Source organism: Dasypus novemcinctus (assembly GCF_030445035.2).
Source record: "Dasypus novemcinctus isolate mDasNov1 chromosome 11 unlocalized genomic scaffold, mDasNov1.1.hap2 SUPER_11_unloc_1, whole genome shotgun sequence".
NCBI classification, from domain to species: Eukaryota; Metazoa; Chordata; class Mammalia; order Cingulata; family Dasypodidae; genus Dasypus; species Dasypus novemcinctus.
The window spans coordinates 1,801,108-1,814,765 of NW_026688125.1; the positions used below are offsets into that span (position 1 = coordinate 1,801,108).

At 39.9% G+C, this 13,658-nt stretch overlaps 1 pseudogene; it reads right to left on the reverse strand.

Annotated features, from left to right (window-relative positions):
* Positions 1-706: 706 nt before the first annotated feature.
* Positions 707-2,273, reverse strand: LOC101447610 (ornithine decarboxylase pseudogene; annotated as a pseudogene).
* Positions 2,274-13,658: the final 11,385 nt, after the last annotated feature.

The window sequence follows — 13,658 nt, forward strand, 5'->3', positions numbered from 1 at the left end:
TTAATTTAAACAATGCTTTGCTAAAATTCTCATAATTATTTGTAACCATATAGACTATAATTATATTATTTTAAGACAAATTTTACCTTCACAGGACACATTCCCTTACCCAAAGTTACAATAATTCTTTTACATATGGATATCCAGTTCTCTAGGCACCAGTTTTTGAATAGGCCATTCTTTCCCAGTTGAGAGGGTTTGGTGGCTTTATTGAATTTTATATGACTATATATATGAGGATCTCTATCAGCTCTCAGTTCAGTTCCATTAGTCTGTGTGTCTCTCCTTGTGCCAATACCATGCTTTTTTCTCTACTGTAGCTTTGTAGTGTGATTCCTCCAATTTTGTTTTTCTTTTTTCTTTTTTTTTAATTTCAAGATACTTTTATTTTTAAAACAGGTCACAACATTAAGCTTTTGGCCCATTCTGCGGTCATACAAGCTACAAATGCTTGTTCAGCAGGTGAGAGGCATCCCTTAGAAGTATGTTTGAAAGTGAATAAAAATCCATATAAAACAAAATAATCAAGTAGTTTCCATAGGAACACAGATAAGTGTAACCCCATCTCCTAGTCTTCCTTATCGCTGTGTCTGTGCCAACTCTACTCTTAGAAGGACATTTCAAAACTAGCAGTAATTAAGTTAAATGATCCCCCCCCCAAATCCCTCCATTCAAGATAAACTCACAGCAGCTACAAAAATGGTATTTACACATTAATACTAGCTGGAGCACAAGTGGCCGGGTGGCACTTCATCCCACTTTCCCAAGCACAGGAAAAAGGCAGAGCACTGGCATCTTGCTCCTCTACTTCAGGTGGAAACCCCCGGCTCTCAATTTGTTGCATGACTTGCCATGCAGGCTCTGACATCACATAGTAGATGGTTGGCCTCTGGAACCCATTGAAAGTGGAAGCAGTAGCCACAGTGTAAGCCCCCAGCATCCAGTCAAACAGCATCCAGTCGCCCACGTGCATTTCCGGCAGGCCACAGTGCTCAATGATCCGATCAAGGCCATCACACGTGGGTCCCCATATGCTAGATGAGTAATACTTCTCATCTGGTTTGCATCTCTTCTGCATAAGAAGCTTTACATGCTCATGATCATAAAGGATACAATTAAATGATCCATACACTCCATCATTCACATAATGCATAAAGGTTTGTTCACTCGATTCATCTTCATCATCAGAGCCTGTCTGTTCCTTAAACACAATTTATTTTGGCAATGATATTCACTGCAAGTGTGAAAGCTGAAGCAACATAATATCAGCCTGGTTCAGCTATGATTCTCACTCCAGAATCTAATGGGAAATACTTGTCTAATGCTGGATTAATGACACTGGTTATCTCTTCAAATTTAAGCTTCACGTCATCAGATCTGGGAAAGCCACCACCAATATCAAGTAGATACATGCTGAAACCAACCTCAGCTCCCATGTCAAAGACACAGCGGGCATCATAGATGGCCTGCACAAAAGTTTCAGGATCAGTATAGCCACTTCCCACATGGAAGCTGACATCAATGACATCAATATTGAGCTCTTTAGTCCATTCCAAAAGAAGCTTGCTGGTTTTCTGTGTGGCTCCAAATTTAACACTGAGGTGGCAGACTGCTTTGGAGTCATCGGTGGCAATCCACAAAACCAACTTTTGCCTTTGGATATGCCCTGGCCACTTTCATCAACTCAACCTCGCTGTCAAAAGTCATCATCTCAACTCCATTATTGGCGGCATAGTTAATTTGAGACACTTGTTTATAAGGGTTTGCATAGATTATCCTCTCTGGCGGCACCCCGAGACTCTGCACCAACTGGATTTCAGTCTTGCTAGCACAATCAAATCCTGTCCCTATGGAAGCCAGGGTCTTCACTATGGCTTTACTGTCATTACATTTGACTGCAAAGAAGGGGGTGACATGAGGAAGAACTTTTAACCATCTCAGATGTTTCTTTAGAATGTCTCCAAGGTCCGCAACATAGAAGGCATCTTTATCATCATCAGAAGAAACTTCATTAATTTTTTGGCCCAGAATGTCCTTGGCAGTAAAACCTTCATCAGGAAATGGCAGTCAAACTCCTCATTACTGAAGTTGTTCATGGTTTCTTGATGTTCCACTGAAACACAACAAAATGGAAAACTAAGAGACAGAATTTAAAGAGATTTCTTTCAACTTTTCAGGAAGGCAATTCTCCAGGAATTCCAAATCTTGCTGAATTATAAGACTTGTGCCCTTGATGCAGCAGTAGAAATGTTCTCCTAGCACTTGGGCGCTGGGGCCACACCCCGAGGAGGTCCTGCAGCCCGCAATGCTGCCACCACTGCTGCCCACCTCGCTCCCTCCCGCTGGAGGACTGCTGGCCCAAGGAGGCACCAGAACTGCTGCCAGAGGGTGGTTGGTGGCAGAGCTGCAGAGGCCTGACTTATTTTTCTTTTTCAATATGTCTTTACCTATTCGGGGCCTCTTTCCTTTCCAAATAAATTTCATAGTGAGTTTTTCTAATTCCTTAAAGAATGCTGTGTTGATTTTTATTGGGATTGCATTGAATGTGTAGATCAGTTTTGGTAGGATAGACATCTTGATAATATTTAGTCTTCCTATCCATGAACAGGGAATATTCTTCCATTTATTTAGGACTTCTTTGATTTCCTTGAACAGTCTTGTGTATTTCTCTGTGTATAAGTTTTTCACATCTTTAGTTAAATTTATTCCCAGGTATTTGAAATTTTAATTTACTATTGTAAATGATATTTGTTTCTTGATTTCCTCCTGAGCTTCCTCATTATTTGTATATAGAAATGCTACTGATTTTTGTCCATTCATCTTATAACCTGCAACTTCACTAAACTCATTTAAGTTCTAGAAGCCTTGTTGTAGACCTCTTAGGGTTTTCTATGTATAGGATCATGTGGTCTGCAAATAATGAAATTTTGACTTCTTCCTGTCCAATTTGAATGCTTTTTGTATCTGCTTCTTGCCTCAGTGCTCAAGCAAGTACTTCTAAGACAATGTTAAATAGAAGGGGTGAGAGTAGGCATCCTTGTCTTGTTCCTGATCTTAGAGGGAAGGATTTTAGGATTTCACCATTGTAAAAGATGTTGGCTGTGGGTTTTTCATATATACTCTTTATTATGTTAAAAAAATTTCCTTGTATTCTGATCTTTTGCAGTGTTTTTATCAAGAAAGGGTGCTGTATTTTGTCCAATTCTTTTTCTGCATCTATAGATATAATCATGATTTTTTCCCTTTAATCTGCTTACATGGTGTATAACATTGATTAATTTGCTTATGTTGAACCATCCTTGCATACCCGGAATGAATCCCACTTGGTTATGGTATATAATTTGCTTAATGTATTGTTGAATACAGTTAGCAACTATTTTGTTGAGGATTTTTGCATCTAGGTTCATTAGAGAAATTGATCTGTAATTTTCCTTTTTGTGGTGTCTTTGTTTGGCTTTGGTACTAGGATAATGTTGGCATCATAGAAGGAGTTAGGTAATGTTCTTTCTGCTTCGATTTTTTGGAAGAGTTTCAGCAGGATTGGTGTTAGTTCTTTCTGGAATGTTTTGTAGAATTCACCAGTGAAGCCGTCTGGCCCTGGGTTCTTCTTTGTTGGGAGGTTTTTAATGACTGATTCTATCTCTTTACTTGTGATTGGCTTGTTGAGATCATCAATTTCTTCTTTCATCAATATAGGCTGCTTATGTGTTTCTAGGAATTTGTCCATTTCCTCTGAATTGTCAGTTTTGTTGGAATATAGTTTTTCAAAGTATCCTCTCATGATAATCTTTATTTCTGTGGGGTCAGTGATGACATCTCCCTTCTTGTTTCTTATTTTGTGTATTTGCATCTTATCGCTCTTTTTCTTTGTTAGTCTAGCTAAGGGTTTGTCAATTTTATTGATCTTCCCAAAGAACCAGCTTCTTGGTTTTGTTTATCTTTTCAAGTGCTTTCCTATTTTCTATTTCATTTAGTTCTGCTCTTATCTTTGTTCTTTCTTTCTTTCTTCTTCCTGTGGGGTTACTTTGTTGTTTTTTTACTAATTCCTCCAAATGTGCAGGTAGTTCTTCAATTTTTGCTCTTTCTTCTTTTTGGATGTATGAATTTATGGCTATAAATTTCCCTCTCAGTACTGCTTTTGCTGCATCCTATAAGTTTTGTATGTTGTGTTATCATTTTCATGAGTTTCAAGGTAGTTATTAATTTCTTTTGAGATTTCCTCTTTGACCCACTGTTTTCTAAGAGCATGCTGTTTAATTTCCATATCTTGGTGTGAAATCTGGCTTCACTCCACTGTGGTCAGAGATATTATTTTTTATGATTTTGATCTTTCTGAATTCACTGAGCCTTTCTTTGTGGCTAGCATATGGTCCATCTTGGAGAATGATCCATGTGCACTTGAGAAAAATGTATATCCTGCTGTATTCGGGTGTAATGATCTGTAAATGTCTATTAGATCCAACTCCTCTAATATACTGTTTAAAGTTTTTATTTCTTTAGTGTTTCTCTTTTGAGATGTTCTATCCAAAGTTGATAGTGGTGTATTAAAATCTCCCACTATAATTGTAGAGTCATCTACTCTTTCACTTAGTTTTTCCAGTGTTTGCCTCATGTATTTGGAGGCACCCTTGTTAGGAGCATAAATATTTATGATTATTCATTCTTCTTGAGAGATTGTCCCTTTCACTAATATGTAGTAGCCTTCTTTGTCTCTCACAATTTTTTCACATTTAAAGTCTATTTTGTCTGATATTAATATAGCTACTCCTGTCTTTTTTGGTTATTGTTTGCTTGTAAGATTGTTTTCCAACCATTCACTTTCAACCTCCATGAATCCCTGGGTCTAAGATGTGTTTCTTGTAGACAGCATATAGATGGGTCATATTTCCTTATCCAATCTCCAAGTCTGAATCTTTTGATAAGTGAGTTTAATCCACTGACTTTCAGTGTTATTACTTTCAAGGAATTTTTTATGTTAGCCATATTTTTTTTTTTTTCTTTTTTTTTTTTTTTTTTTTTTTAATTTTTTTTATTTTTTATTGAATTTGTAATAATATTACATTAAAAATATATATGTGAGGTCCCATTCAACCCCACCCCCCCACCCCCCCCTCTCCCCCCCCCCCAACAACACTCGTTCCCATCATCATGACACATCCATTGGATTTGGTAAGTACATCTTTGGGCACCTCTGCACCTCATATACATTGGTTCACATCATGGCCCATACTCTCCTCTATTCCATCATGTAGGCCCTGTGAGGATTTACAATGTCCGGTGATTACCTCTGAAGCACCATCCAGGGCAGCTCCATGTCCCGAAGACGCCTCCACCTCTCATCTCTTCCTGCCTTTCCCCATACCCTTTGTCCATTATGTCCACTTTTCCCAATCCAATGCCACCTCTTCTATGTGGACACTGGATTGGTTGTGTCCATTGCACCTTTATGTCAAGAGGAGGTATGTTAGCCATATTTTGATTGGACTTGTGTTTGTCATATTTTGTTTGTTTTTTTCCTTCTCTTTTTGTCTTTTTTGTTGCTCTTACACTCTCCTCCAACTCTGCCTCTCCTGTTTTTTCCTTTCTTCCTGAAGAACTCCTTTTAGTATTTCTTGAAGGGCAGGGTTCTTGTTGGCATTCTCTTTCAATTTCTGTTTATATGTGAATATTTTTAACTCTCCATCTTTTTTAATGCTAGTTTAGCTGGGTAGAGTATTCTTGGTTGGATTTTTTTTTCTTTTAGTACCTTGACTATATCATACCACTGCCTTCTTGCCTCCATGGTTTCAGATGAGAAAGCAGCACTTAATCTTATGGAGCCTCCCTTGTATGTGATGGTTTTCTTTTCTCTTGCTTTTAGAATTTTTTCTTTGTCTTGAGCATTGGATAATTTGACACATATATGTCTTGGGGTGGGCCTGTTGGGATTTATGATGTTTGGGGTGTGTTGTGCTTCCTAGACATGTACATCCATCTCTCTCAGTAGATTTGGGAAGTTTTCAGTCATTATTTCCTCCAACAGTCCTTCTGTCCCCTTTCCCTTCTCTTCTCCTTCTGGGATGCCTATAATACATATGTTTGTGCATTCTGCATTGTCATTCAGGTCCCTAAGTCCTAGTTGGATTTTTTCTATCTTTTTATCAATCAGTTCTATTATCTGTTTGATTTCAGATGTAATGTCTTCCATGTCGCTAATTCTCTCCTCTGACTCTTCTAATCTGCTGCTATTTGCAGCAAGTGTATTTTTCATTTCTTGAACTGTGCTGTTCATCCCCATCATATCTGTTATCTTTTTGCATAGGTCTGCAATTTCCTCTCCAAGTGTTTTCTTCATATTGTTAATCTCTAATATATGTTTTGAGATCTTTAATTACTTGTCCAATGTTCTGCTCCCCTTCCCAGCTTTTAGTTTGTTCATTGGATTCAGCCATGTTTTCCTGATTATTGATTTGGTTTGTAGTTTTTTGTTGCTGTCTGGTCATCATTTTATCTTGATGGGTTTAATCAGTTCCTTAGCTTCTTTGTCTATTCTTGGGGATTAATTAGTTGTTCTTGCATAAATGTTATGTCTTCTCTTTGTCACTTTGTTCTTCTTATTCTATGTTCTTGTTGCTGGCTAAGTTCACTTTGAAGGAAAATATTAGGGCCAGGGAAAGCAAAACGAGTAAGAAAAGAAAGTGTGTAATGTAGTATTGGTAATAACTGTTAACAGAGCAAAAATGTGAGATCTGGGAGAATGGATATTAGACTCATGTAAGTTGTGTTGAGTTATAGCAGTAAATAGAGTACCTATAATGAGACAGTCAACTGAATATTGGAGAAATAGAGTATGAATTAAAAAGCAGTGTTTTAATGAGAGAGGGAAAGAGAAAAGAAAGACAATAATATCAAGAGTGGATAAAAGACAAAAAACAGAACAAAGGTATTAGAAATTAAAAGTCAGACAATTTGGGGGCCAAAGAAAGGGAGGTGGAATGTAAGGGAGACAGTAGATGATGGAGGATAACAAGATGTAGGGTGGCCAAAATCAATTCACACAGAAAAGAGGAAATGGAGGATGAGGAAACACAGCAAATGTGAAGTGCTCCCTGCAGCTCCTTTTATATAAATTAAATATAATAAAATAAGAAGAAAAAGAGAGAAAAGAAAAAAAAGAGAAGAAAAAAGAGCATGGGCAAAGAAAAGGGAGGGAAACAAGCAAGAAAAAGAAAAGGAGAAAAAAAACTAAATAAACAAAAAAGGACCTTGGGGGATAAAATGGGAGAAAAGACCAGGAGATAATGCAATATTAGCAACCAAGACAAAAAAAAAAGAAGAAAAAAGAAAAAGAAAAAAAAACAGAAATGCTGAGGGCTAGGATAATCAAAGACCTCAGTGGACTTCATTGCACGGTGGATTCAGGGATGGGAAGGCTGTGATATTGCAGACTTAAGGTGTGTGAGTCTCTGGAGTGTGGGCCACCAGGGTTTAGGGGACACAGACCTGGGAACCATGCATCCAGTTAACAGGGGGCCTGGGAGCACTGCAGTGCAACACAGCCTTCAGGGATCCCTGCAGCTGGGCACAGCCCTAGGGAGAGGGGCCCCACCTGCAAACTCTGACCTCTGTGTCAGAAACCCAAAATTCCACCTCTTACAAGAATCTCTTCTGTTACTGTCTCACCAAATAGACATCCAGACACCTCCTGCCCTGCAAGCCCCTGAAACAGCCTGCTGGGTGTGCTGCTGCACTACAAAGAGTTCAGGGACCACCCCAGACAGGCTGCCAGCCCTAGGTGGAAGGGTTCCTCCTAAAACTTCTGACCTCCATGTCAGAAACTGCAAGTTCCAACTCTTGCAAGAATCTCTTCTGTCACTGTCTCACCAAATTGACATCCAGTCACCTCCTGCCCTGCAAGCCCCCGAAACAGCCTGCTCAGGTTTACGAACACCCCACACAACAAAGATCCCAGGGATCACCATGGCCCAGCCGCCAGCCCTAGGGGGAGGGGCTCCAGCCAGAACATCTGACCTCTGAATCAGAAACCCAAAATTCCACCTCTTGCAAGAATCTCCTCCGTCACTGTCTCACCAAATCAACTTCCAGACACCTCCCACCCTGCAAGTCTCCAAAACAGCCTGCTCAGGGATTGGGAACTCCCCAGCAAAGCAAAGCCTCCAGGAATCACCACCACCGGGCAGCCAGTCCCAGGGGGAAGGGTCCCACTCACAACCGCAACCTCTGTGAATGAGACCCAAAATTCTACCTCTTCCAAGAATCTCCTCTGTCACCATCCCACCAAATCAACATCCAGACACCTCCTTCCCTTCAAACACCCAAAACAGCCTGGTCTAGCAGGACTCCAACCCTACTCAGCCGCTTCTTTGCAGGAGAGATTATAAGGTGCACTCACTCAGACGCCATCTTGTCTCCTACCCACAACTATCTTTTTAACATAGGTAAAGCATCTGCCATATCGGAAAAGATTCCAGGTGTTGATGCTGGGGCAGCCATAATTGCTGGCTCAACAGGTGCATTAGGTTGAACTGGATATAAGCTAGGATAAAGACCTGGATGATATATGGAGACTGCATATTTTATTAGAGTAGACAGGTATTTTCTTAATTATAAAAGGGTTAGTTCTAGGACTAGGCATAAAGCCAGGAGACTCTCCTCTGCCTTTTGGCTCAGAATTTCTTTCTTTCAAATGGCCCTCCACTTTCTGTTTGTCTATGGGTTTTGAAAATATAGTAATTTCTTCTTTGTCATCTTCCTCTGATTGTAAAGGATCTAAGGTGGCAGTAATTTGCTGGCACAAAGCTCACACAGATAAAAGGAATGGATTCCCCTCTTTGATATGCTCTCTGTAAAGCTTTCATTACACATCTCCACTGTTTCAAATTTAAAACATTATGCCCCTGAGGCTGAAACCAACCACAATGCTTTTGTATTAAAGCAAACAATTCAGTTAACTCACAACTTTTTACAGGCACCCCACTAGCTTTCAACAAAGTTTTTAACACTTGCAAATATTCTTCCACACTTCCCATTTGAATACCCATTACCCTGATGACTTCGTGGAAATGTTACTTACCTAAAAGAAGACTTGAGTCACACTGCTTTGGACGTCATTTACAACCCTCATAGGAGTCCTTTCCGTGGGTCCCAATACTGTTTTGGAAGACTCACTTCTTTGGGCTCTGCATTGGGCACCATTTGTTGGAGATTTGGGCCTGAATGTTATTGGGAATGAAAGAAAGAGAAAAAGAAGAATGAAAGAAAGAGAGAGAGAGCTGGGATCAGGCGGTCTGTGAGTAGAGACTTATCAGACAACTTTTTGTTTACAAGGCACTCTATATATACCTGTCTACATGAGAACAAGCAGTTAACTATCAGCATTACTCATAGTCTAAGGAACTTAAAAAAATCTTATCTCAAGGTACAAAGTCTAAGTGTTCAATTTACTACAAAACGTATGTGCTCATCTTTTCTTTTAGTCTTTAACAGCTTCCTCCTGTTTACTGGGGAACTCTTTATTACCACATTCCTTCGGTTGCAAGCATAGCCATGGAAAGAGTATGTCTCTCCTTGTGAGACCTCCGTGCCACAGTTTCCAAAGGGAAAAAGCTATAAAATATTCCAGTCTGTAACTGGATGCAGAAGTTATACCATACTCAGCCATGAAAGGATAGTAGCTGCGGTTGCAACATTACATGAGGTGTCAGCTGACTTGGGCAGGGGGCGTACTTTTTAGTTAATAGAGCTCATGATTTGCTGGTTGCTATTCTCAAGAAAAACCTAGCATATGTCAACTCACAGACTGACCTTTTTGAAATCATACTGCTCACTCCTTAAAATATCCAAATCCTCTACTGTGATACTTTAAATCCAGTACTCAGTTGTCCATGCCTGAAAAAGATGATTCTCCAGATTGTGAGGTTCCTGTTTCTCAGTTATTATCCCCAGGACCAGATTTACCAAAAATAAGGCAAAACAAAGCAAAACACACACACACAAAACAAACAACAACATAAAAATCCTTGCTAAACCTGGGTTAGATCAAATTTTAAGATGTGTCTTACCATAAAACAGAAACAGATAATTATGAGGCAGACTATGAAGTAACCACTACAGTAGAAGCAATTACTGGTCAACAAGCCCCTAGCCTCACCATGCCCTAGTGAGCTGTGGTAAAACTTTTAAATAGAGGCAGTCATTTAGCTAAAAGGAAATCACAATATTTATACTGACCGTAGGTATGTGTTTGGAGTAATTCATGATTTGGGAAGTTTATGAAAACAAATGGACTCCCTGAAGTCATTAGGAAACAAATAAAAAAAATGGTAACTATCTGAAACAATAGATGTATTTCTATCACCTAAGGAAAAGGTAAAACAAAGAAAAAATGCTGTGATAAAAGTGGAAGCTCACACTCACAAAACTTAGAAGAAAAATGCCAACCTAGCAGCTCAACAATATGTGGAGACAACAAAACAGTTTCCTTATACAATGTCCCTCATAAGCCCTCTCCAAATGAGTTAGCTCACAGTTAGGAAAGTGTTTTTGTATTTGAAAAAGAAAAATAGAGTCAGTAGGGTCACCAATTAAATTCTGGGGATAGAATCTAGGAAGTGCTGGATGGTGCCCTGTTTGCCCTAGAGTCCCTAGAAGAAACTACATGTGAGCACTCCATGAAATTACCCATTACAGAATGCAAAAAATGAAAAAGGATAAGGAAATATATTGGTGGGCAGTCTTTGATAAGGTACTTTAAAAAATCTGTAACCAGATTCATACATGACAGGCTTGTAAACTAGGCAAAATTTATTAATGTATGTATCTCCATAACCTTAACCCCCACACCTGGACTATTTGAACATCAGCTGAAGGGCTTTACCAGCCAGTTCTTTCAATGGATTTTAATTATATATAGTTTATGGCTTACAGGTATTAAGAATGGGTTGAGGCATTCTCTTGTCAAAATAAGAATGCTTTAACTGTAGGGGAAAAAAAGAAAATGGTTTTCCAAAGCAGGGAGTACCCTTTGAACTCTCAAGCAAGCTTCAAACTCACTTCACTGGAAAGGTTATAAAAAAGTGTGTCAATAAACATTTATGTAATCTAAGTATCTTTTTAAAAATGTATATATATATATTTAAAGTTTGTGTCAAGTGGTTCCTATCCAGCAAATCACCCACTGCCCATACCATCCAACACCTATGGTAAGGTAGAATAAATCCATGAGATAACAAATTAAAGCTTAAATATTGACTCACTGGTTCTGTCTTGGCCAAAACATTCCCTTTGGTCCTCATGGCCCTGAGGTCTATGCCATCAGGCAACACCACTGATCCCACAAGAGGTAATTATAGGGCAGCCCATGTATGGGGAACAGTTCACTAGAGAGGATCTGTAACAGTTTGATGTTGGATGGATCCCAGAGAATCATGTCCTTAGAGCCAATCCATTCCTGTGGGAGTGGACCTATTGTAAATGGGACTCTTTGATTAGATTACTTCTGTAAGGCATGCCTCAGGGTGGGACTTAATCCTCTTACTAGAGTCCATATGGAAAGAGACAGACACAGGTGCTCAGAGTGAAATGCTCAGAAGCTGAGAGAGAAACCAGAAACTGAAAGCAACAGAGTTCAGAGGAGAAAGCAGAGACTGACAGATGACACCATGTACCTTCCCATATGACAGAAGAGTCCAGGATCACCCACAGCTGATCTTTGAGGAGAGAGCATTGCCAGAAGATGTCTTGATTTGGACTCTTTTCTCAGCTTCACAACTGTAAGCTTGCAAGTCAATAAACTCCCTTTGGAAAAGCCAACTCATTTGGGGAAATACTGTTTTCATCAGCCTCGGTTAACTAAAACAGGATCCAATGATAGTGAATTGAGTTTTTTTCAGTATTGTAGGAAATCAGTGGAATATCCTCAGGGATTTTTTTTTTTTTAAGTTACTGAAGATTTACTGACCCTCTACCACCTAAAGACAACATCCCACCACCTGCAAACTGATGACATTATATTCTGGAAAAGAAAACAATGAAAAACCAATCTCTGACCTACTTGAAATAAACTTATCAGGTGTTAATAACTTCACATATAGCTGTCAAATTAGAAGGAAATGAGACTTGAGTACAACACATGCAGCTAAAACTGATGTCACTTCCAAGGTGGGTATATGAAATGGTACATGATTCAAAATTAAAATTAACCAAAATAATCCAGAAGCACTTGACACTGTGTGTGTATCTGATGTGGACAGGTACTGCCAAGATCATGGAACAAGAACCCATTCAGCCAAGTGTTTTGTAGATTATGGGGAATTTTTTTCAGTGATGAGGTACAAACACAGATACCCAGCAAGATTGCATGAAATGAGAGGTTCATAACATCAAAGAATCTGGAGGGGGAGAATGGAAAATCTTGGCATGGCAGGTCCCAGCTTACCTAGCCTAGGTTCCTGTGAGGGTTCATGGTAAGGCAGGTTGGAGCACATGTTTATTCCAGGCGCTTGTCTTTACTGTGACCCAGATGGGAAGGATCCAATGGATCCGGGGTCTGGCAGTTTCACAATATATGGTACAAAAAGCAGATGTGACTATAATGTGGGCTATGGGTGGAAGGCTCTTTGTCTCTTCAGAGATAACTAAGTTGTTTGACTTGTGGGTGTGGAACGGTAAGAGGCTGCAGTCCTGCCCTTAGGGACCAGCAGCGGCTCCAGTCCCAGGAAATGTTTAACAATGCAAGGGCTATAAACTTTAAGTATTTAGGGGAAATGCAAAAACCAAATATGCAAAAGGCTTATCTAGAATGTCTGGAGTCCATGCTAAAAGCTTACCTAAGATGTGGAAGATATATGCTAATTGAAGCCTATTGAGACTTGAACAAAGGGACCATTTGGCCTTTCCTCTCTGTATAAAAGATGTTTGAAAATCTTGTTCGGGGCTCGGGATTCAAACTGAAAGCTCCCGAGTCCGGCCGGCCATCAATAAACCATTTTTCCTTCTCAAAATCATTCCTGAGTCCTGGCCTCTCTATACTCAAATAATTGAACTTCTCTTAAATTCCACAACATTTTTGGCGACTCCGCCAGGACTACAAATGAAGGCCAGAGACGGTAGCATTTTGCTGCCCCTTCCAAATCCCCGAGGAAGCTGGGAGGACTCAGGTGAACCCCAAATCTGGGCGCCCCTGGGTTAAATTTAATCCAGAAAAGATGTGGGCTCCACCAGAATCTTCCCGACAAAAATCGAGGGCAATGGAAGGTCTGAAGAGAAAGATTCTGGGAATGAAAAAGAACTCCGAACATGGAAGAAGGTAAGACTCCCCGGGTGAGCAGAGTCTGGAAGGCCCTAGCTTTAATTGCTAGGAAGGGGAGGCTGATCACCTCCCGAGAGAACCCTAGTAGCCCCAGAAGGCTGGGGGGAAGCCGTTCTCTCTAGGCTTGGGAAAAGGAGGAAAACCGGGGAAAAGCCCTGGTGTTTTGGGTTTGTCTAACTGCATGTTAGAATCTGGTACTGGTCTTATATCCACTAAAGGAGTGGAGTCTCGATTTTAATAGGAAGGGCTATTTATAGGTTCAAGTCCTAATGTCCTGGAAATTGGTCTAGATTAAGGGAAACAAAACTTGGTTACAGGAAAATGGATCGGCTTTTCTGGTGGAGCTTGG